A 25,888-nucleotide genomic window follows, 5' to 3' on the forward strand; every position below is an offset into this window, starting at 1 on the left:
AAATCTGAAGCTTCCCCCAACCCCAACCCCTGCTCAGTATTCCACCAGGCCTTTGGCGAATCACTGTTTTGGGTGAAACAGACAGACTATATTCAGGACACAGCTTGTGGCATAGTAATGAAGTGTAGAGCATGGAGATCACATTATGTAATGGAAATTCATCATTTGAAAATAATCAGAAGGGAGTTGAAGACATGGAAAATTCCATGCAGGCTCCGAAAAGCCAGCCAAAAATATACCAAACTACTCCAGATTGTTGTTCCTAACCATGAAACTAGAAATTTCTTTAAAATGAATACCCATGAGTTGAGCATGGACACCTGAAAAGGGAAATATATCTTTGAGTGTAATCACTCTTTAGATCACCTCACTCAATGTATGTGTTTTAGGAGGAAGCTAGGGAGGCTGCCTAGACAAGCAGTGGGACCCCATTTCCTGTTAATCTCATGGAGCTCGCTCACCCACAGAACTAATAGAAGAGGCTTAAGTGTTGAAGGTAGGTGACAAAAAGAATTCTCTGAGGACTACATGTTTCAGTGGCAGCCCTGAGACTGGAATCATATGTAGGTTTGCTTTTCAGAAATTGCATCTCCTGAGGAAAGAGCTGTTTGACAGCCAAGTGAGAATATGTGGAATTGTGATTGAATCCGGGCTGGGGTGGGGAATCAGCCATGGGAGAGATGTGTTCTGATGAGAACCATGGCATGGGGGAAAGGGTATATACTATTCCTGGAATTTTATGTCAAATGTAAGTGGTGAATTTCATATAAAACAGGGTTTGAAATTTTTATACCTACAAATTTGTATATAATTTTTAGTAGATACATCTCTCAAGATTTCTACTTTACCTTTGATATTTTCTTGAGGGTCTTCTTTCTATTGCCACCACATATTTCTTGAAAATAAACGTTTCATCCTTGAAAGAGGCAATCTGCATTGTATTGACTCTAAAGTAGTCCTATTTATTTTAAGTAGCAAACCCCGGTATAAATGGGTCCTGGATTATAGGCAGTTGCCTGCAAAGCCATTTGTATGCAAAAGTTATTTCCATATCCTTTAGGTCCTTGCAGATCTTACAAAGAAGTTTGATGTTTTGTATAATTGCTTCTGTGATATTCAATAATGGATAGCTTCAGATTTTGTTAAACTTAACATAGACAAAACAGAGTAGCTATCGATTAGTTCACCGAGGCAGAGGTCTCAGGTGTCATCGTTGGTAGTTTCCATTTGTGGTGGTTCTTTTTATTCTTCAGATAATGCTTGTGACCTTAGGGTCATTGTGGATTCTGTGCTTTCTTTTGAAGCCTACATCAATCATGTAATTAAAGTGTCTTACTACCATCTTTGGAATCTAGCCAGACGGAGACCTCTGCTCTTTCTGGTCCACTTGTTAAAACTTTAATCCGTGGTGCTCCCCCCACCCCAGCCTGTAATTCTCCGTGTCTGTTCCTAAGATTATGTCCAGCAGTCTTTGCCTTTGGAAAACAGTCTTCTAAATATGTGGAACACTATCTTGGATTCTTATTGTTACAGTTTTACTAATTCCTACAAAATTTTTCCCTAACTTTAGATTTCTTTTATAGATGGATGCTTCTTTTATAGAACAAAGAAACTTCCTACATCTGTCTCAGGGGTGAGGAATGCTTTTCAGTCTGAGGCCCCATTGCCTTCTGGGAAATGATCCAAGGGCCACATGCCAATGGTGGGTGAGGTCAGAGGCAAAAGCGGACAGATGAATGAATGTAAAGGTTACCTTTTGTACAGTAAGCTTGTTAATGCACATACCCCCCCCCCACCTCTCTGTCCTCTATTGAGACAAGCAAGATGCATTCTCAGAGTTCAAGGGCACATTCTGGCCAGTCTAGAACACTTGGCATATGAGGCACAGCTATTGAGGAATACAGGATGGCCTGAGGAAAAGACATAGTTATATGATAACTATACTTGGTGTTCCCAAGGCTGATCATCATCCCATGGCTTTTCTTCCCTTGTTCTATTGGAGAAGGATTTTGTCTTCTTTCAGTGTCCTGGATAAACAATTGTAGCAATATTCCCACAGATAAAAGAACATCTCCTTCTTTAGAGCAGGTGTGAGGAAGCTTTGGCAGTCGAGACATTGCCAAACTCCAACTCCCACCAGCCCCAGCAAGCATGGCCAGTAGTCAGGGAGGACACCTGCTTTAGACACCGGCCTCGGTCCAGTATACCTGAAGGAGCGTCTCCACCCCCATCAGTCTGCCCGGACGCTGAGGTCCAGCGCCGAGGGCCTTCTGGCGGTTCCCTCATTGTGAGAAGCAAAGCTACAGGGAACCAGGCAGAGGGCCTTCTCGGTAGTGGCGCCCGCCCTGTGGAACGCCCTTCCAGCAGATGTCAAAGCGATAAACAACTACCTGACATTCAGGAGACATCTTAAGGCAGCCCTGTTCAGGGAAGTTTTTAACGTGTGATATTTTATTGTATTTTTGGTTTTTATGGAAGCCGCCCAGAGTGGCTGGGGAGGCCCAGCCAGATGGGCGGGGTATAAATAATAAATTATTATTATTATTATTATTATTATTATTATTATTATTATTATTAGAGTCTTGCCTACAAGGAAGGTAGGTTATACAACTGGAAAACGGTGTAGTGGAGAGGAGCAAATCCTTGCACATCGCCCCTGCTTTTCATTAAGAGGCAGGGGAGGGACGGGGAGATGGGGATCAAATCTAATTCTGAATAGAAATCAGGGGCAATGTGGGAGGATTTGACCCTCTACACAACACCATTTTCCAGATAAGCCTTTTCTTCCGGCTGCTTCCCTGTAATGACAAAAATAAAACTATTCTTCACCCTGTAGGACAACCAGCAGCTAGAGAAGGAAATTATTTTTGATGTAAATTGCTTGGGAAGGTTAAACATCCCTTTTTCTTTTGCTCATCACCCTGAGATGCATGTGAAGAAGGCAACATCTGGAAGATCATGGGTTCTTCACCCCTGCCCTTGAGCAGGGATTCTTTTCAATCAAAACTCGCTGGAGTTCAGTTCCTGCATCTCTCAAGTGGGTGCCATTGTCATTATAAGACAACAAGGGAGGTGTTCATGGTGAGTTCCAGCACCTCTTTTTCTAGAAAAATAGCACTGGCCCTAGAGTGTGAAGAACTGTTCATGAAGTTCTTTGGATTTTACTTACAGTTTTGTACAGCATACCACCAGACTGCCCTGAAGTTGGCCACAATCTCTTTTGGATGTTTGATGTGTCACCAGGTATTTCAAAAGCACCTTGTTTTAATCTGAAATATGTTATATTTTAGTTCACCACCGCCTACTGAAATCACACTGTGCTGTCAGCAGCAACTTGCTGAGGGAGGACTGTTGGGTAAGAAAATATGGTCCCATTTAGACCCTGTTTTTGAGTGTATGTGCGCACACACACACATATACAGTTGTCTTATAAATGTGATAGAAAATGTCTGTGGGTAGGATGTGTCTTATGGCAAAACATTATTCTTGTTACTAAGTCAAGATGGGGTAAACTTGCACCGTAAATTATTCCAGACAGCCATTTTCATGAATTTGCCTCAGGAGCAGGCCTTGAGCATTTCCCCAGATTAATGAATGGGTGGATTTCACAGTCACAAACCACTTGTTATAGAAAAGAAAAGCCATGCTCCTTGAGCTAAAGGGTGTGATTTTCTACATTGGTTATGTTGCTCTTGTTGTATGCATGAGTTTATGACTACCGTTAGTTGTCTGCCTTTTATTTCAAACACATTCAAGGGAGAGCCTTACAATTTTGTTTATTGCTAGGATAATAACATGCTGCACAATATGTTCTCTGTGTAAGGCTAGAATAATGGCATCAGGGAGCAATTTGTTCTCTGCTGAAACATGAACTTTCATCAATAACAAAGAGATACTGGAACACCCTTCTGCAAAGTTGGATGGTTGTCCTGAATCATTACAATGTTGTCTGGCAGCATCTTCCAGTGTTAATTGCTGCAATGAAAATATAATGTGGCTTCTAATTAGGGAGAGCAGACTGGACTAAACAAGAGGAGTATCCTGTATACTTGACTTGTCAGTACCCTTAAAGGTAATGGACACATTTGGAAAAGCATTCCCTGACCCAATAACCCAGGTGCAGTTCATAATATTTTCTTATTTTAGATGCAAATTAAATCTGGGGTACATCATTAATTTAATTGGATTCTATTTAATTAGATGCTAATTAAATCTGTGGCACATCTTTCTCTGTGTATTGTAGCCCTTTTCAAATGTCAGGCCTCTTGTTCAAAAACCCCATATTCCCATGTAGCATTCATCAATGTGATAAGCGCAGCCCACTTCAAAACCCACCACCTCCATATTCTCCCCAAATCGTCTTTCTGTTTCCTCGACCCCTGGTTCCATTCTGTGGAACCAGCATGTAATGCTAGCCTTGTCTACTCATAAGCAAGCCCTGTAAAGGTAAGTGTGTCTAGTACTAGAGCCTAATACTTGTAAAATCCAAATATTGAGGCTATATAAAGACAAACCAATCTAGGGGTTTTTTTTTAGTCACCTGGAGAACTGCTGCAGTTTCATATAGTCTATCAAAATTCCCTCAGAATTTTGGCTAATATTTAACCTGAGGTGATCTGTTGTATTTTGCTTCAGGCAAAATTTGTGCTGTAACTTTAATCAGAAACCTTAATCTCTTGCTAGGGGCAGGTACTCCTGGTAATTTAATACCAGTAATTTATCCCTTCACACACTATTTGTGTTAGGAGCAGTGCTTTCAAACTATGTTAGTATCTCTATGGTGAGATGCACCAGTAGTAGTTCCAGGTTAGCTAGCTCTGAATTAGACAGGGATTTTGAAAATGTGGCCTCATTTCATTTCTAACCCTCTTGGCTGAGTCCAGAGAGTGGAGCCTTGTATCGCCCTTGCACCTTCTATTTGAATTGGGCTAGGGGTGGGTGGGAAAGAGACATGAGTCTCTCACTCGGGCATTTGCGTGCCGTTCACATTCAGCCACAGCTAAAGGGCAAGCAGGGCAATGCTTGAATGCGGCAGCAATTGAAGGTAGCTTCCTCACATCGCCTCACACATTTTCTGAGGCTAATGAGGGAGTTCGGAGACAGCCTGTTTCTGGGTAGTCTGACAGGCAGATTGCCTAGAAAGCTCATTTAATTTATTTATTTAAATGTCTAAACTGCCTTCCCACTGACAATGCCTATGTTGTTTTGTAATCATGCACATGTTAAAACCAACCATATATATATATATATATATATATATATATATATATATATATATATATATATAAATAAAATAAAATTGTATATATGACATAATAGATACCGAAAACATTTGTTCTATTTTTAGATGGAAGAAGCTCACAAAACAAAAGGTCTGTCAGAGAAATGTGAATGCAATATCTATTTTAACTGCACCCTTTCCTTTTCATTGGATATGATCAGTTGTTCCTATTCCATAGTGGCTAGCCCTCTCCCCCCCCCCCCCATGCCGAGTTCAGGGTGAACTTGAAGAGTGTGTAGCCATCTTTAACAGCAGCTCGGCTCTGGGTCCTGCCACCATCTCTGTCTGAAGCTTTCGCTACTGTTAAGTCGTGGGTTGACATAGCAGCCGGCACAGCGATTTCTTCAAGTAGCTCTTTATTATGGCAAGCTGGAATAGAACTGACTGCAAACAGCTCAGCCGGCCTGTATTTATAGGCAGCCGGCTGTCAACATTGTAACCACAACAGCCCAGAGTTCCCGCCTAAAATAACTGGCGCGGACCTGAGTGAAAACTATCTACAGACCTGAGTGAAAACTATATACAGTATCCCCCTGTTGGCCCAGGGTGAAACTACACTACATAACACCCCTCCCCACCGAGATAAGGCGTTAGTTACAATCGTAATGGTTTCCTTATATACAGCACTACGCGTAATGGTTCAATTAGGCACAAAAGCATATCGGTTACATTTCCCATACTTAGACCAACAGTGATACCTGTCCAACAACATAGTCCTTTAAATGAGTTGGGCGCTTGGAAACTCTGCCAGACCGCCGTGGGCTGGTAGCCAAGTCCGGAGGGCCACACAGTTCTCGCTGAGGCTGTGGTGCGACCCTAGGTGGCGTTGGAACCAACTCCCCTGGATCCGCTGCTGTGAGTGGAGCCTCCGCAAGTGGAGTGGTCTGAGTCTGTTCTGAAACGGCTTGGTTCGGCTCCACGCTGGCAGTTTGCGAGGGAGGTATAGGTGGGGCCTCGCCATCTGTACGTGTCTCTTCTGGAGCCGCAAGCGCAGTTGGGGGCACCCCGGTAGTGTCCAAGTCCCCAACCCTGCGCCTAAGCTGGTCTATGTGCCGTCGCCACAAGCGTCCGTCTTCGAGTGCCACCTGGTACGAGCGAGGTCCAGTGACTCCCACTACTGTGGCCGGCACCCAAGGGATGTCCCCCACATAGTTCCGGGCAAAGACCTGGTTTCCTGGGACAAATGACCGTGGTGCGTTGGCACAGCCTGGGGGTTCAGCCACGGCAAAGTCTGGGTGTAGCCTGTCGAGCGGTGACCTGAGGCGGCGGCCCATAAGCAGTTCAGCAGGACTCCTCCCTGTGGCCGCATGAGGAGTGATGTGTTGCACGAACAAGTATTCGGCGACCCGCTCATGCCAGTCTCCCCGGTCCAGGCGCGCCAGTGCCTCTTTTGTCGAGCGCACCATTCTTTCCGCTTGCCCGTTGCTGGATGGATGAAAGGGTGCTGTTAGGGCATGGCGGATGCCCAGTCCCAAAAGATACCGCTCAAACGTGCCTGACGTGAACTGCGGTCCGTTGTCAGAGACAAGGACATCAGGACACCCATGCGTTGCAAACAGGCCTCGCAGCACCCGGATGACAGCTTCGGTAGTGGTGGAGGGCATCAGGGCGACCTCCAGCCATTTGGAATAGGCATCCACCACTACCATAAAGGTCCGGCCGTGAAAGGGGCCAGCCAGATCGATGTGCACCCTCGACCAGGGTGTCTTTGGCGTCTCCCAGGTGTGTCCCTTAGCTGCCGGTGGTGCAGGCCTCGACTCCTGGCACGCTTGACAGGCGGACACCCAGGCAGTGATGGCATCGTCCATATTAGGCCACCAGACGTAACACCGAGCCAACGCCTTCATTTTGACAATTCCCGGGTGGCCAACGTGCAGAGCCTCCAGGACGCGCTGACGGAGTCCCTGGGGAATCACGACGCGGTCTCCCCACAGCAGACAGCCGCGATGAGCTGAGAGTTCATGTTGTCTGTTTGCGAAGGGCTGGAACTCCGATGCAAAGGGCCCTTGTGGCCACCCCCTCCACACCCAGTTGAGCACCCGGCTGATGGTGCGATCCTGGGCAGATGCGGAGGCCACAGTGGCAGCCGATACAGGCGCTGCTGGAAGATCCTCAATCAGAAGGAGCGATGAAGCTGGAGCCGGGTCTTCCACAAATGCTGGAAGAGGGCAACGGCTGAGGGCGTCGGCATGGCCCATCGATTTCCCCAGGCGATGGATGAGCCGGTAGTGGTAGGCAGCCAGGAAAACAGTCCATCGCAGCATGCGTGGTGAGAGGACCGGTGGAGTTGGACGATCACCGGCGAGGAGGCCCAGGAGTGGCTTGTGGTCAGTGATGAGGTCAAAAGTCCTGCCATAGAGGTATTCATGGAACCTCTTCACTCCAGCCACAAGTGCCAATGCCTCCTTGTCGAGCTGGCTGTAATTCCGTTCCGTCGGAGATAGTGTCCTGGAAAAGTAGGCGAGCGGTGCTTCTCTTCCATCTGGAAAACGGTGACTAAGGACAGCACCGATGCCAAAAGGTGAGGCGTCGCAGGCAAGGACCAGCGGCCTGGATTCACTGTACTGTACCAGCACACTGTCTGAAGAAAGGAGAGCCTTGACCGCGTTGAAGGCCGCCGTCTCCCGATGACCCCAGGCCCAAGGCGTCTTAGTGCTAAGGAGTCGGTGAAGAGGCTCAGCCACTGTGGCTTTGTGGGGCAGGAACATGTTATAAAAGTTCAGCAGCCCCAGGAATGCCTGCAACTCCGTTTTGTTCTTTGGAGTGGGGGCCTGCTGGATAGCGCGGATCTTGGATGTGGTTGGATGAAGACCGGAGGCATCGATAAGATAGCCCAGGAACTCTACCTGTGGAACGGCGATCTGGCACTTCTCCCTCTTTACCTTGAGCCCGGCCTCCTGGAACCTGGTCAGCACGGCACGGAGGCGCTCGAACAGCTGCTGGTGTGAGTCTGCAGACACCAAGACGTCATCAAAATATGGTACCACACCTGGAAGCCCTTGCAGGAGACGCTCCATAAGGCTTTGGAAGATGCCAGGAGCCACACTCACCCCGAACTGCAACCGGTGGCAACGGAATGCCCCCCGGTGGGTGACGATCGTCTGGGCTTCAGCAGTGGCATCATCGACTGGCAGTTGTTGATAGGCTTGGGCAAGGTCCAGCTTAGCGAAGACCTTACCCTCACCCAGGGAATGCAGCAGGTGTTGGACAACAGGAACCGGATAAGCGTGCTGCTGAAGTGCCTTGTTGATCGTGCACTTGTAGTCAGCGCAGATTCTCACCGACCCATCTGGCTTGACAGGCGTGACGATGGGGGTTTCCCACTTTGCGTGGTCAACCGGCTCCAAAACTCCTTGGGCGATCAGTTTGTCCAGTTGTTCGTCCACCTTAGCCTTGAGAGCAAAGGGAACCCGGCGTGGCTTTAGCTTGATGGGGGCGACTTGTGGATCAAGGCTAAAGGAGATGGGCGTACCTGTATATTGGCCCAAGGTGCCGTCAAAAACCTCGGCAAAGTCTTTGACCAGACCCTCAGTCTCTGCGTTAGAGATGCAGTTGATGCCGGTGACTTCCAGGCCGAGGGCATCAAACCAGTCTAGCCCTAGGAGGCTTGGCCGCTGACCTTCGACCACCACCAACCGGAGCAGGCCCGAAAAATCCCTGAAGGCGATCCGGAACCGGCCAACGCCTACCACGGGAATGTCGTTTCCCTGGTAGTCTCTCAGGTGTACGCGGTGAGAGTCGAGTTGCCTTTTGGACACTCTGGGTACCAGTCTTTTGATGGTGCTCCATGACACGATGGACAGGGCAGACCCGGTGTCGATCTCCATGTCACATGGAGCTCCTTCAATGAGCACCGTGACGTTCAGCTTGCGTCGCGTAGGCGAGTCGGTTTGGCCAATCGTGGTTCCAGACGGGCAGCGGCAGTTGGTGAGAGCGAAACAACTTTCCTTGGCAGACTGGAGTGAAGACTTGGACTTGCGAGTCGATGAAGGGGGGGTGTCAGACGGAGCCGATCGGCAGACCTTAGCGATGTGGCCCCTTCTGGAACACTTCCTACAGATGGCGTCTCTGAATCGACACTTGGCACGGGAATGGTTGCCTCCGCAGCCAGCACATTCCGGTTGGCCCTTGGACTTCTGTTGGAACTTCCTGCGCTCCCGCTTTGTCTGGTGCACGTCATCGTCTTCACTGGAGGATGCCTCCTCACTGCTGGCCTCTTCATGATGCACCGGAACTGGCTCCCTAGCAAGACGCGGGCTGCTGGACTTGCGGATCTCCTGGGCGGAGCGTTCAGCAGCTTCTGAGGCCACAGCCTCCTCAGTGGCTTTCTGTAGCGTGAGGTCTGGCTTGGCTAGGAGACGCCGTTGCAGATGGATGTCCCGAACCCCGCAGACGATTCGATCCATCAGGGCATCGTCTAAGTCTCGGAACTCACAGTGCATTGCAGCCTGTCGCAGAGCGGTGGTGTAGTTGTTGATTGACTCCCCCTCTGCCTGGTTCCGGTGGTAGAACGCATGGCGGGCAGCAATCTTGGACGGCTTTGGTGCGTAGTGGTTGCGGAGCTTCTCTTGGATCGTGTCCCATGGTGTTGCCTGGACTGCTTCAGGCGCAACCAACGCTCGGGCCGTCTCAAACACCTCAGGCCCACAGAGGCTGAGGAATAGGCCCCGCTTCCAATCCTTTGATACTGCTGTCAGCTCGTTGGCTTGGAGGTAGCAGTCGAACCGAGCGAGGTAGGAGTCCCATGATTCAGAGGCTGGCGCAAACGGCGGTAGAGGCACAAGTGAAGCCATGATTCCGATGCCGGCGTGAAGGGCGATGGATGGAACACAGTGCTCTAGCCAGAACAGTCAGCTCTGAATTGGTTCTGCCCAGTGATTTCGCTCAGTGATTTCGCTCTGTGATTCAGCTCAGTGATTCAGCTCAGTTCAGAGGCTGGCCGCATCTGGCTGTGCTCTGATGTCCATCGATCCCACCTTCGTCGCCAGTGTTAAGTCGTGGGTTGACATAGCAGCCGGCACAGCGATTTCTTCAAGTAGCTCTTTATTATGGCAAGCTGGAATAGAACTGACTGCAAACAGCTCAGCCGGCCTGTATTTATAGGCAGCCGGCTGTCAACATTGTAACCACAACAGCCCAGAGTTCCCGCCTAAAATAACTGGCGCGGACCTGAGTGAAAACTATCTACAGACCTGAGTGAAAACTATATACAGTATCCCCCTGTTGGCCCAGGGTGAAACTACACTACATAACAGCTACTATGATTCCAGATCACAGTCCCTTCCTCTATAAGTGATTTTGAGACCTTGCTGGCGGACCTCCAGGAGAGACCGGACAGCCATCTGCTGCAGCCTTTGATTATGAGTGGTTGCTGCTAATTCATTATGTGGACTGGTTATTTTCTGTTGTGTATTGTATTGTTAGCTGCCTCAGATATGAATGTAACAGAAGAAAAGAAATGTATAAAATATGGCAGGGTGACACCAGGTTTCATATCTGACTCGCACCCATTTCCTAGCATGTCTGGAGACAGAGAGAGCATCAAACACAGGGTCTATCTTCAGATTTGAGTGCAGTCTGCCATTGATTCCTATACATTCATTATCCCCCAGCTGAATGCCTAAAGATGGCTACTGTCTTTTCTACATGCAGTAGCCACAATGTTCTGGGAGCAGGCTCACTGCTTGTGACAAAAGGTAGCTCTGGGGTGCCATGTGGTTTGATAACTGACAAGCACTTCCGGGGGGGGGGGGAATGAAAATTCTGTCAAAAGATTTGACACCATCTGTAGAAATTTCTGAAAATACACCAAGTCTTTCGTTAAAAATATAGCGTGTAATGAAATGATATCATTCACTGCGTATTTACTTGAGCCAACAAAATGTGACTCAAACAGTAGCGGTTCTTAACTACATTATGCTATCACTGAACAGCAGCTGCCAGTATGTGAGAACCATAGGACCAGCCTTCTAGTAGTAGCTGCCCCGACAGCTGTGGTGTGTGCTCCCCACAGACCTATTAAATCTGCACAGTCCACTGCAGACTTTCACGTACACATTTAAAATCTGGTTATGAATGTCAACACAAGTCATTGTGCCCCACCCTACTTAATATCATCGGCAAATATCAGGGGTTTAAATCCATTTCTTTTGTGTATCAATAGCATTACTGTGTTTGTCCAGATGTCTTTTGGAGAAAAAGTCACACAAGTAATAAAGGACATTTCCTTACAATCAAGGAAAACTAGGTTCTTCAAACTGTCTCGCTGCAGCCTTGAGAAGGTTATAAGAACAAGTCAAGGGTGTTCTTTAGATCAAATGACACAGAGACCTTTTGCTCTTTAATGGAGGATGAGTTTTACGCCCTTTCCCCCTATGAAGTTTACAATTTAGAGTGACTGTGGTATGCAAGTATACTGAAAAGTGCCGTCCTTGCTGACCATGAATCAGAGATCAGACTGTACTTTGACTCTGTTCTGTCAAGAGGCATTGGCAATGAGCTCCTTGCATTCTCTCATCACTGACAATCCATTTTGGAATTCCAAAGATCAAGCTTCAGCCAGGCTGAGCAAATCTCTGTATCACTCTGAAGGAGAAAATAGCAATGTCATAGAGCAAACTAAATCAAGATCATCAGAATTTCCCATCAAAATCATTAAATAAAAAAAAAAAGTAGAGAAAGGCCAAACCAAATACTGAAATGGCAGGGTCATGAGAATTTGATGCTCCCCTGCCCCAGACTTTTCTGTCAGCCTCTTACTCTCATTTTCAACAAGAAAAGTAGCAAAAAATGAGGAAGATAACGGGATTTGAAGTACTAGCCAATTCCTTACAATCCCTGTCCTCCACATGGTGCAGTAATATATCAGTGTTTGTCAAGGCTGGACATGGATCTTAAGGTCAGTTGGGAACCAGGGACCATGGGATGAAGGCAGTAGTCAAGACTGATGGGCAAGCCTGGACCGAAAACAAACTAAAGGATATAAGAGCAGGACAAAGTTCAGGAATGTATTGTTGCTTGAGCAAGACTGAAGTGGAAAAGTGAGTCCTTCCTGCCAAGGCCTACCCTGGGTGAGTGTGGTCAGTTTACAGCATGGTTTCCCAGAGTGGTGAGTATTGGCCTCCGGGGATCAATGGGACTTTGAATAAAGACCTAGGGGGCAGAAAATGACCTAGACATAGAAATACATTTACAAAGTATAGTGCAAAATATTAAGTCAGGAACGATGAACCTCAGAAATAAAGAGCATGAGCATTTGCAGAATGCATCTTCCTTGTATCTCTGTATTTAATAAGATGATTCCACATCACAACACTGTTTTCAAACCATGCTGCTTTGCTGTTCGACTTTCTAATTTTTTGTATTTCATAATTCCTAGTAACGGTGATGGATGATTAATGAATTTGGAGTATATACTCATATTTCTTCAGTTTATTTCATGTATGTTTCTAAGAATTTGGGTTTGGGTCAATGACAACTTTATAAGCTCATCAAGGCTTCAGCAAATGCAGACATTTGGGAAACCCTAGTCTAGAGTCTGAGTATGCTATGTTGCTTAGAAATAGGCAGCAATGTGCAGTACCATGGCTCACCCCACGTAGCAGCATGAAACAGACCCAAAGGCTCCCAATTTGGGCTCTGGCAGCTCCTGACAACCTGGGTTGGGCAAATTATTTAATAATAATAATAATAATAATAATAATAATAATAATAATAATAATAATAAATTTATATCCTGCCCATCTGGCTGGGTTTCTCCAGCCACTCTGGGCAGCTCCCAACAGAGTTAATGATAATAATAATAAAAAGCGATAAAACATCAGACATAAAAACCTTCCCTAAACAGGGCTGCCTTCAGATGTCTTCTAAAAGTCAGATAGTTGTTTATTTCCTTGACATTTGATGGCAGGGCATTCCACAGGGTGGGTGCCACTACCGAGAAGGTCCTCTGCCTGGTTCCCTGTAACTTCGCTTCTCACAGTGGGGGAACTGCCAGAAAGCCCTTGGAACTGGACCTTTGTGACCGGGCTGAATGATGGGGGTGGAGACGCTCCTTCAGGTCCGAGGTTCAATCCCTGGCATTTACAGTTAAAAGGGTCAGGTAGCTGGTGATGTCAAAGACCTCTGCTAGGGACCTTTTCAGAATAGATTATACAAGGCTAGATGAACAAGCAGTTTACGCTGATATAAAGTAGTTTCCTGTGTTTACTTAGGATTTGAGTCCCTCTTTCGTATACAGCTACTGTAGTTCTAATGCTAGCGAGATGGAAAGCTTTAGGCAAATAATACTTCTAGCACCAGGAAAACAAAATGTTACTCCACTAGGCAGGAGGAAGTGGCAGTCTATCATTAAAGATAAAAGAAGAAGAAGAAGGGGAAAGATTGAGAAAGGCATCATTGCCCTGCCTTGTTCCCATCAGCCAGTATCTATCTTGCCACCGTGTTTCTCAGCATATTCCATTTTGGCTGAAACCTCCACTGGCTTTGTCTCTTCAAGGCTAGAGCATAAGCATTAAATACTGCTTTTTTTGACTTTGGGGGTCTTTGGTCTATGGATGCTTGGGGTTATGATGATAAAATGCAGACTCAGTCAAGGCTTTCCAGCAGTCTTTTGGAGAAGATGGTGAATATCACAGAGCCAGGCAAAAATTACGTTCGCAAATCTTGCCTGTTCCCTTCAGTCCAAGTTCATCTGAACATGAGGCTGAGCAAGTCATCAGAGTTCCCCTAGCTTCCCTCTGGGAATTGAATCATGTCAAGCCTCCAGAAGAGACTCCCTTTGCTTAACTTTTTTTTTTTTAAAGAAGCTTAACTGTAAAAAGAACAGAGAGCCTATTTATGTGTGATGGTAGTGCACATCTTGTATGTAAGGTCAAAGAATCCCCAGCTTTGTTCCCAGAATATAATATCCTCTTATTTATGTGCTTTGCTACTTTTAGCTGCCCTAAAAGCATTGCGGAGAAATATGTGCTGACATTTAGGGCAGTAAAGCAAATATGATATTACTTGTGCTAAGGCTTCTGGTGGTTTGTAAACTCCAGTGGTAGGCCCCGCTACAAAATGAAGCTGGTCAATGGGATTCATGAGATCAGAATGGAAAAGACGTATTAGATACTCCCATGGCCTACTGAAGCCATTCTATCCTCCTTCTATTAATAGAAACCTGGGCTAACCACATGCATTTAAATTATTGAGGTCTGTTTCTAATATTGTTGATTCAGAATCAAGTGTGGGACAGCTCTCTGCATTGAAGTGGCTAAGAAACTGAGCTGTGAATCATGTAGTCTAGGGGTGAGAACTCTGTAGATATCCTGAATTCCATCATCCATGCTGGGTGTTGGAGTCTAGCAAAATCTGAAGGGCCACAGGTTCCCCATCCTTGAGATAGTCCTTGGTTCATATTTCACCTTTGTTACAAAATCAGTAAATGGCCTCAAGCAAGCCACACTCTCTCAACCTCAGTTCCCCCATTGGCAACATGTGGGTTGGTAAGAATGACTTCACAACATCATATTCCCACTACTCGCACATTTTGCCTGTGGTTCCTTGTAAAGAAGCATTAGTATACAAGTGTACCTGATTGTCCTGGATGTTCAAATCATGTGTAACCCTTAAGCTGTAGCTCTTTCTTTATGCTTTCTCTTTTGTCTTCTCTTTTGAATTGTGGTTTTCCTTTCTTTTTTTGGAATTTTTGTTAAAAAAAAGCCCAACAACATTCAGGGTGTCCTGGTTTTTTACTTTTTGAAATATGGCTGAAGCACCGGCCACCCTTAGAGTGTCGTCTCTTTCAGAAGTAGCAAATGAAATACCGGTAAGTAAATGTGATGTGTGGATCTTTTTCATTTGTATACGCTATTTATCATTCTGGGTACAGTGTTCCTTCCAACCCCACCCGCTTCCTTCCTGGCAAGGTGTCCTTCTTTGATTGTATTTAAAAGGCTCTAAGAAAACAGCCTTCAGTGGCTAGGAATTGATGATGAGACAATGCAGCTGTCCAATATCATGAGGTGAGTACTGAAACTGCCTGCTTCCCCCAGGAACCCTTTCTAAAACCCTGAGTCACTGAATGTTGAATCACACTATTCCTGTCAATGTGGTCTCATTCCTCTCACATCTTTGCTCTGCTTACTGTACATTACCTCACAGACTGTTTCCTGGTCAAATGGTGTGGCTTTTGCATAATTCCGAGGCATTTCTCTAGCTCATTAGGAGGGGCACAACATGAAGCTGGCTGTATTTACAGAGAGGAGCTGAAAAGCAAAGAATCCCATTGGCGTCTATCGTGCCATCTGTGCAAAGAAAAAGAGCCCTTAACAAACAGGTCAAGCAATAAGCTGTGTTTTCTGCTTTTCCCATTTCACCTATTTGCTGAAGCTCGTGACCGCCTGCTACTTGATTTCTGGAAAGGTCAAAAGGTTGCAGTATTAAGCATCACCCTTAAAAATTCATCATTTGTCTGACAAACAGTGACCTCATGTTGACTCTCTGACCAGCTGTAAACTTGCTGATTGCACGTCTCTTCATTCCACTCGGTTTAAGATCTCTGTGTAAGCCACTACAAGGAGCACTTCAAAATTTAGCAGGAAGTGATTGCCACCTATTAAAACAATGGTAGGCTATTAGATTAAACCATCTAATTAATGAATATATTGAAAGGCTTCACCTTTTACAATGGCTTCTCATTGCAGAAAGTCCTCAAAACAAACACAAACATTCCAATAGTTTAGTAATTAGGAAAATATGGCTAATGGCATGGTTGACCATCTGCGTTGGGGGGAGGTGTCCCTCTGTCCTACAGGACGTGATTTATGGGCCAAAGTAACTCTGTAGAAGTGGTCGAGCTCCGTAATAAAGCTGATGTCACGTAGCACCAAGCAATTTAACTGTACAGACACTCTGATCTAGCACTGCATACAAATGTGATGCTAGTGAGCCAGTATGAACAAAAAGGGTTTTAGCATGGCATCCAAGGTTCAAAAGGGGAGGGATCATATATATTGCCCTTTCTGGACAATTATACTAATTATACATGTAAAATCCATCTCATATAAAATATTACATTACTCAGTAGGACCAATGCAGTTGGCTCTTAGGTGGGGCAAATGCACAACAACTACCCTAATAGCCTCCTTAATAGGGATGCGGAAGGGAGAACCACCCTAATAGCCTTCTTAAATCCTTTTAATCCCTGCACCTATTTCTTGATAGTGCTGGTTATACCTGTGTTTAAAAAAAAGTATAGTATATCTTTGTCAATGGTGGGGAACATATGACCCTACAGAGGCTGCTGGACCCCTAACTGTTATCATCCCTGACTGGGAACTGAAGTCCAGCAACATCTGAAGGGCCACAAGTGTGCCCCCCCCCCCGGTCTAAGTTACCAGATGCTGGGGATAAACAAGAAGGGTTAGCCATCACCTTCATAGCTTGACTGCTTGTGTGTTTCTCAAGGCAAAAGCTGAATGCAGAACTCAGTGGAGAACCATACAATTATATTTATAAGAGGGAAAGGCAGGTGATGATCTAAGATATGTGTTAGAGATACAGAACGGTTGCAGATGATGGAACAATATGTGGCTGAAGATTCTGACCTCTATGTGGCTATGTGTTTTCGTACTATCAGCCCATCTCACCTGTTTTGCTGTGATTATTTTGATTTACTTTCTTCTTAAACACTTGCAATCCCTTCTTCTCCAGTTTTCTGCAAATCACATACTTTGTGTCTAGTACATGCCTTCTTTCAAATCATTAATTGAAATGCAGAGCAGCGCTAGACCCAGCACTGAGCTGGAAATACCTTCCAAATTTGATGCTGATCCATTAATTACCCCTTGAGTGTAGTTTTTCAATTGAGTACTCGTTTAATGGTAATTCCTTGTAGTAAGGGTTTCTCAAGTACCCTTATGAGGCTGTCATATAGAACAATACATCAAAAGCCTCGCAAAAGATATATCGGCTGGGGTTTTCTTGTTTACTAATTCAGTCCTTGATCAAAGAAGGAAACTAGGTTGAGCTGGCATGGTTTAACCTCAATAAATCCACATTGAAGGAGAGTAACAAATATTTTGTTTTATCATTTCTCCAATAACTTAACTTTTTCTTTTTTTAAAGATAGGCACTATTGATAGCTAGGGTTTTTGGCCTTTGCCAAGATAATTCTTTCAGGATCTTTGGATAAAGATCATTGTGTTGTATTGACTTTGGCTGAGCAATCCTATACGTGGCAATTATGCATGAGGATAGGCAGGAGGTTTGCTGGTGCTACAGTAGTGCATGGTCAGCATATAGTAGAAGTGACCAATCCTGGAAGGCAGGGGGAAATATAATCTGAAAGCAGGGGTGGTAGGAGGAGATACAGTCTTAGAGCCCTGGAATTATTCCAAAGGGCTTTTAATCAGGGGGTGTAGTGCAATGGTATCCACATGCCATGCAGACATGGAGATGCTTAATAACAAGGAGGCACAACCAGGACAGCTCCCTGTGCTACGACTCACAGAACAATGCCACAGCACCTCACACCATGAGTTCCATAGTCACAGGTGGCACTGTGGCATGTCCCCAAGTGTGTTCATGCTGTTCATAAGCACCATTTCAGATCACCATGTAAAGGAAAGGATGCACAGCATAGCCAGGAAGACTTTTTGGTTCGCCCCTCCACCTGGTGACCCATGTGACCAATCCCCCCAACTATTTTGCCCCCCAATCCCATTTCCCCCTTTCCCATCCCCTAAACACCCTTCTTCCCCTTCCTTTCCCAACTGCCTCATAAACCATGACAAGAACATTCAGCTCACTTAGGCCCTCTGTCCCATTTCACAATATCGAAAGAGCAGCTGGTGGGGCAGAGTCACCTCAATAACCTCCTGACAGCAGCATTGCTGCTTCTGACCAGTAAGGGGAGGGGCTAGGCAGTGGAGAAGTCAAAGCTGCACAGATGAACAGCCAGAAGCAACCAATTGGCTCTGCTGGTGCACCCGCAAAGTCCCAAACTGGCTGCCACTCCACTGCCACAAGGCTATTGCCCTGTTGGGAAGCTGCTCCTGCAGCAAAGCAAACCCAAGTGAGCAGAGACTAGAGGGCCATTTGTCCAGATGACGCTGAGGCCTGCTTTCGTCTTAGAATCCCTTCATGAGACCATCTTAAGCCAGATGATAGTAAGATGGGGGCGGGGAAAATGGATCCTTATCTGCACCCCTGTCTCCAGTAAAAAAAAGAAAGAACGAATATGGCAAAGCGTTTTTGGACGTTTTTAAAGTGGGTGGATTTTCCCTAAAAATTAAACCCATAGACAGGACAAAACAGAGCCTGTTTGTAGGGGAAATGAAACTGTCACAGTACAGAAATATGGTAATCCACCCCTGGACCTGTGGCTTTTCACATTCTTTATTTGCACAAGAGTTGCTGTGTAGATGTTCATTTTCTGCTACTCAGTTACTATCCCAGTGGCACAAATAATATACCGTTAACCAGCTTTAGAGAAAACAGAACTTGTTAATTTACATACGCCATCACAGATAACATAAGGGAGATAGTAACACAGGAAAGCCAATGATCACAATGTTAAGATAAAAGTCAAGTGACCTAAATTAGAAGAGGCAGCGGTCATGGTTAGCATGCCAGTTTCATTCCTGGCATCTCTAGGTAGGGTTGGAAAAGACTCCTGCCAGTCAGGGTAGTTAACAGCAAGCTAGGTGGACCAATGGTCTGACTCAGTATAAGGCAGCTTCCTATGTTCCTTTACTGCGTACTTTACTGTTTGGAAATGAAAAGTGCCATTGCAAATGCACGTATTTGGAAGTATCGAAGGTTCTAGGATCCTTATGAAAATGCTAATGTTGAATGTAAATCTCTATAACAAGCTACTCTATTGAGTAGAGAGGTAGAACCTTCATGAATACGTCCCATTGAGATGTGTTTTCTAACCTCCTCCTTGTCTCCTTAAATGCTCAAAGTTGTTTATGATGGAACAGCTCCCTCTTTGATGAAACACCCATGTGTTTAACTCTACTAATTTAAAAGGACCTCTGATTAATTGTTTGGTAAACTCATTGGGATGGAAAGGGAACTTGTTTAAATTCCTAATATTTTCTTTCAACAGTAAAAACAAAATGGCATGTTTCCCCCCCCCCTCCCTCCTCCTGCACTTCCAGTAGACAGAACCACTGACATCACAAATCAATACATTACTGGCAATTGTAGCCTATTTTAGCTAAAGTGCAATTTTCCAAAGCAATCCCTCCAAAAAGTCCTGACATCAGTGATTTCCATGATAGAACTGAATTAAGCCCTTGGATCACAATGGCCATTGTCTGTCATTTCCCAGTTCATTAAGACACATAGCACACTCAATTCTATTAGCTGTTGCCTGTTTGGAAATGGGCTTTTGTGGTCACAGGGACAAGTGTAGTTCTGGGAGGTGGATATGTTTGATCCCCCCCACACTTTATATGAATATGGGAGGTTGAAGACAAGTGCTCCATGCCCCAGCTGGCTCAACTGAAAGTCAACATGGCTGAAAGCATTACAGCAAAGGCTGGGTACTTGTCCCCGCCTCTATAGCTATGTAAATTTCAGAGGAGACAATGAGTGTCACAAAGCAGAGCTTCCCCTACATAGTCAGAGAGACAAGAGGCAGGATAGATGACTGGGACACTGTCAGGAGAACGGGGCATGGCTGGCTAGCATTCTCAGAGCCACCAACCCCTTCAAGGGGAGAATGAACAAGACACCTGGATTTTATGAGCTGAGACCAGAGACTGAGGAAGATGGATTGAGGTGCCTTACTGGAGAAGAAAAGAAGGTACAGTTATAGAAGAAGAAGACTTGAAGGTAGCCCAATGAACCCACTTTAATGTGCAGGTCTTGCAGTCAGGACAGCCCCAGTGGTGACCTAGACTTCTTGACTCTGCCCAAAGAGCAAAAAGGACCCTCTACAATTTTTGGAGTAAGAGGCAGAGATGGGACTTAGATGGTTTTTATTTCCTCTTCTAATTCAGGAACATCTCACAATAAGAACCAGGGCACCAAATGAAGACCCTGCTAGTTGGCCCTATACATTTAAAATAAAACAAGTGATCATAGTATAGGGTGGAACACCCTCTGGCCTTCCTGTAGTTTGAGCACAGGCTTGCATCTGATAAACCCAATCATTAGCCGTAGAAGCTGAGGTCATAACAAACCCTTTAATCTGTAAGATACAAGTCTACCAATTATTTATCAGCTTGCAACTATCTCCTACTTAATGGCTTCTAGGTTTGCTTTATAGGTGCATTAAACAGGGAAAGTATTGCCATTACACCAGGGACCAAAATAAGTATTGACTTCTTTGAACGGGAATAAACTCCCATGAGAGTTCATTTACAGGGCAAGGAAGAGTTCCAAGGAGAGGGGCTCCATGGACAGCAAAGTGGTCTGTGAAGAGGATGGCAGAGGAGCAAGAAGAGAGTTCCTTCATGTGTATCAAACTGAAATGTTTTAATGATGGAATTCACACACACACACACACACACACACGTATATACCACAGTGGAGGGCTGCCGGGGGTGGGGTAGGGAGAATGCTTTACCACCACCACCACCGTAATAATAAAAAATATTATCAAAGCAAAACAGATAATGAGGTGGATGGCCAATACAGCTCTAACAGGAAGAGTCAAACTCCAAGCCCTTCTATGTTTGATCAGTGGGGCAGCAGGATAGAAGGCTTGGGATGGCATTCCCTTACCCATAGAATTGTTTTTAAACTGCCTATGCTTTCATATTACTCAATATAAGAATGGTATCCCCCCTTTTAGCAGGGGTGAGGTTGCCCCAGCCCGACTTGGAAGAGATTTGATTTGGTCTCTCCCAGAGGAGGAGGAATTGGAGTCCCATGGACAGGGGTGGCCAATCAGAAGGGGACTGAACTGCCTCTCGGTTGGTGATGTTGGGCCAGTGACCACCTCTCAATCCAACCTACCTCATCCTAACAAAAACACCTTAAAGAAAAAGAGGTAAGTAAGTAAGTAAGTAAATGTCACACTGAGGCAGTTTTGGGTTGGGGGCACTGCAGAGTGATTACCCAAAGCCTTTTGAATCAGATATGGGCAAGTGGGTGAACTCTTGACAGCAACACCTAGGGCACATGTTCAGCTCAAAGGCCCAGGGCTCACCTAGAGAGAGGGAAATTTCCCTAATCCTATTGGCTGAGGAGCCACAGAATGTTGGTGCTCACATGCCCAGGGGGACACAAAGGACACTGCCCTCAAACCTCACCTGCCCTCACTTCTTTAACTGGCTTGTTATTCTATGGATCTTCTTATTGTTTTATCTGAATAAATATACCTTAACCTTTTACCAATGTACTGCCTTTTGAGGTCATGCGGGCAATGAGTAGAAAACCGGAAAAAGTAGCTATCAGAGAACCTCTAGAGGTTGGTATGGAGATGTTCAGCTTGTCACAGAGCAAACGTTCCCCATTTCTTCCATGGTTTGACAACTGGTGGTTGGCTTGTGAACAGATTTCCTCATAGTCACAGTGACTGTGCTGCTCCCAGGATGTGCCCTTCACATGCCTTTGTTTATCTTATGGGATTTGTGAAGCCTGTTTTCATCTCAGCAGCGTAGCAGACACCCCAGGAATAAAATCAGCAGGACAGGTTCTTTGTTATTAGAAGTCTGTCAGTTGAGAGCAAAGTCTCTTTCAGAGCTTTTGTTGTTGAACTAGTTTCATTCACTCAGGGACACATTCAACCAACACAGTTAATAACATGAATATAACATGAATAACCTATAAGGAAGGGTGTGTATGAAATCTTTAGATTAAAAATAAAAGCACATAAAACTTTTTAAAGCCCCGATCAGCAGGCTTTCATGCATCATGCTATAGATTCACATATGACCAACATCACACATAGATAAGATCAAGGAATTATCAAGGGAGACTGGCAAAACTGGAATCCATTTTTAAAAACAATGTTTTTCAGGATTCCAATTAGGATTATTGCACAGTTTAGGGAGTTCCATTCTGTACCCAAAGTTTTGCACATGTTAGGGGATTGATCACCCCCGCTTTTCAGCGGTAGCTATCATGCCTGCATTGCAAATTCCCATGTTATATTACTTCCTTCCCATGTTAATGTTCCTGTCTGGTGAAAGGTTGCAATGGAGAGCGAGGATGGGTGTCAGTGGGGGAATCACCATTTCCACTGGACTTGTGGGATTATCCACACAATTCTTCATCAGACACTGTTTTAAGGCCAATTCTCCCATCCTCAAAAGCAATTATGTCCCATTTGGTGTTCCTGCAATTGCTTGATGCTTAGGTTTTGATGCTCCATCAAAATGTTATCTTTAGTACTTTGCTTCCAACTTGATTTATACTTCACTAGAGTTAAACCTAGGTTAGACATGTGTGTGTGTTTCTTTACAATATTTATGTATTGCCTTGTAACCAAAAAGCAAACAAAATACACCCTTATTGACATAGTAGTTTGGGCAACAGTTAAAACACTTAGGTTCTCACTATACATAGTTCATCTCCCTTTATCAGGACTGGCACAGTGAAGAGTCCCAGATTAGGCCCATTGCCATCATTTGATGGAAGCAGAGTTAGCACAGGATCCAGCGGATTCAGTGCTGGCCCAGTCCCAGCCCTGTAAACATCCCATTTGGCAGGATGCTTCCACCCACCCACATTGAGACCCTGTGAATGCAGAAGGGCCTCCCTGCCAGCTGTGGAGTCCAATGGAGCTGGATATCACCATGTGGAGAGTACCTCTGCCCCATCTAAACCCCTTCAGAACAGTCGATCAGGGGGTTGGATTGCCCTGCCCAGCTCCAATCTTATACCCACTTACCTGCGAGTCAACCCCATTGAACTCAGTGGAACTTTACGTCTGAATAGAAATGCATAGAATTGCACTAACCCACATCTGTGCATACTTATTTTATTCCATTTTCAAAATAGTAAATACAGGGAGTCCCAAACCAGAGAGCAATGTTGACTGTCACTTAGATTTGTTTCAGATTGTTATCACACTTGGTAGAGATACCAAAGCTGAGGCTGAAATTTGAATGCGCTGGAAGAAGTCGCTTGTGACATAAATAATTTGAAATAAAAATGTCACGGTTTTGACTTTTTGCAAATGACTGCACTGAACTTCCAAACTGTTGCAATTCAAAAAGCTAATTCAGGATTGTGTACATTAATGCCAATGCCCTATAAAACTGCCAGAATATTTTTTTAAATAAAAAAAGGCAGCAAAGGCAGAGAGGCATTAGTTTTTAGCCTGTGTCAGCATAAAGGTTGTCTCAGTTGTTTCATCTCAAAACAGCTGCATGCTTTCATTGACTTTTTTTGCCCTTTCTTTGTGCACTCATCCTAACCTCTTAGGTTGTTTCCTGGCCTCACTTTGCTGACCTATGACCGGCGCTGACCTTTAGCTAGAGAATGTGACATTTTGTTCTCCTCTGGCGGATGTGTGAGGCTCTCATTATTCAAAGGTATGTGAAAATAATGACCTCTAGTGACCTTTCAGTTTCCTTTCATTTACTGGTGTCCTTTAGGTGCTTGTTCAGCATATTGCCATGCCCAGTCATTGTGTATGTCTGCTTAGTGGTGCTATATTAAAATTTCTTCAATAAACATGCACCTCCTGTTTATTAATTCCATGCTTCATTTCTCTCCCTTATTGCCTGTTCAAGCAAATGCCATGGAACCTGACAGGAAGGAACAGGTGGGCAATTGGCTTCATAGGATCAGACGACTGCAATAGAATGAAAAGCAAGCATAACCAAAGGATGGCCCCAACCTAAGATATGGTATCTGCCGGCTTCCAACAAATTAACCTCACAAAAGAGACAAGATCACAGCAGGATCAAGAAAGGTGCGACTCTCCAAAATGAGTCAAACATGGGAACCTTTTTCAGTTCAAAGGTCATATCTCCTCAGCTTACTACACTTTTGAGTGACAACTGATTCATGGTTATTTGGTTTACCTTTGTGGATATTTGACTTGCTGATGAAGAACATTTATTGAAACAGTCTATTATTCCGGAAGGACTGTTCTGTTGCTGTGTTTGGAGCACCTACCATCATTCTTCTGTGTTGCTGTGTTTATAGCACAATCTCGCTCCCCCTCACTTTTGGCAAAATTCTGTATTAACTTTGGAAGGCGTTTAGCCTCAAAATTCAGTGATTCTTTGCGGTCAAATACTAATCTGATCATTTCCTTTCATGGAATATCTACTTCACTCTTATTAGTTCGTGACTCCATGTACATATTGTATGTTTTCTGATTGTGAATTAAGAAACAGTTTGATAGTGTTATATAAATATTGTTAGTATACTACAGTCATACCTCAGGTTGTATGTGCTTTGGGATGAGCATGTTCAAATTGCGCTCCGCGGCAACCTGGAAGTAATGGAGCACATTACTTCCAGGTTTCGCCACTTGCGCATGCACAGACGCTCAAAATGACGTCACATGCATGCGCAGAAGCGACAAAAAGCGCGTGCACAGACGTGCCGTAGCTGGTTATGTTTGCTGCTAGATGTAAACGGGGCTCCGGAACGGATCCCGTTCGCATCTAGAGGTACCACTGTATTAGCCTACGTGTTGCTTTATGTTTCTGTGGTGATGGACAGGGCCAAAGGTAAAAGGGGGCATGGGGCTCCATGTGCCTCTTTCTTTTGTACATAAGGCCACCTTTCAGCCGCACAAACCAGAAATTTCTACACACACCCTCACCCCAATTAGGCAAAAGTCACTTTCACAATTCAAAGACAAGTTCTAGCCAGGCAAAAGGGAGGAGGCTTTGGCTATCCTAACCATATTTTCTCACTAATTTTAATATGATGAGCTTTCAAGTAACTGTGCTTATGTGTGCAGCATTAATGCTTAACATGCATTAATACTCAAAACCTTAGGCATAACAAGCAAAAATAAAATTATCTGGAAGCTTCTCCTTTGTGAGGTCTTGTTTATTTTTGGACTCAAGCTGAAAAATTGCCCAGATAAACAAATCAACTAACTTAAAGAAACCATGGGACTGCAGTGTATATTTATTGTCACCAGTTCCATCCCCCAAATCTGTAGTGGCATTTTAAACTTTAATAGGCCACATCTTCTTGGCCAGAAAATGCAGACAAATGTATGAAAGGTATGAAAATAGTTACGCCAATTGTTGCATTGATTTATAACATTTTCATCTAGACTTTTCATAAAAAAGATATTCAAGGCAGCCAGTGATATGTATAAATAAGTTAAATGAGAGTCAAACCAAAGGCTACAACAACAATTCAAAAGCAGTATAAATACAGTAGCAGTTAAAATCCAGTTAAAAAGATGGCACTTAACTGCCTGCTGAAAGGTAAGCTGTCCTGGGGACCTTTGGCAGATACATCTGTTTATTTAAATTGTTGATACTTCCAGCGAACGTTTCTCCTTGAAGTCAAAGTCATGGAGGAAGCTGTTGAGGACAAACTTTGGTTAGATTTGGAGCAGGACACAGGTGCCCTTGTTAAAATGTGGAAGTTGAAATGCAGAGGATGTGGACACTTGTATGTTGGAGAATTTGGCTGCCTTAGCGGTGTTGGACATACAACAAGCAATACATGGTTTTTTCC

At 44.8% G+C, this 25,888-nt stretch overlaps 1 protein-coding gene and 1 long non-coding RNA gene across 2 annotated transcripts in view; one reads left to right on the plus strand and one right to left on the minus strand.

Moving 5' to 3' along the window:
- The window catches only part of USP25 (ubiquitin specific peptidase 25), a 94,478-nt gene extending 88,168 nt beyond the window's left edge, over window positions 1-6,310 (minus strand). The window contains exon 1 of the mRNA XM_083500688.1: window positions 6,286-6,310. The gene's annotated coding sequence lies outside the window, so the exon portion shown is untranslated. The remainder of the gene's footprint in view (window positions 1-6,285) is intronic.
- On the plus strand, window positions 36-25,416 carry LOC310705845. Its single transcript, XR_014525486.1, has 4 exons — window positions 36-496; window positions 21,075-21,272; window positions 23,654-23,763; window positions 23,965-25,416. It is a non-coding gene; the product is annotated as an uncharacterized lncRNA (long non-coding RNA).
- The last annotated feature ends 472 nt before the right edge of the window (window positions 25,417-25,888 follow it).

Source organism: Podarcis liolepis (genome assembly GCF_965112155.1).
Source record: "Podarcis liolepis genome assembly, chromosome: 4".
Taxonomy (NCBI): Eukaryota; Metazoa; Chordata; class Lepidosauria; order Squamata; family Lacertidae; genus Podarcis; species Podarcis liolepis.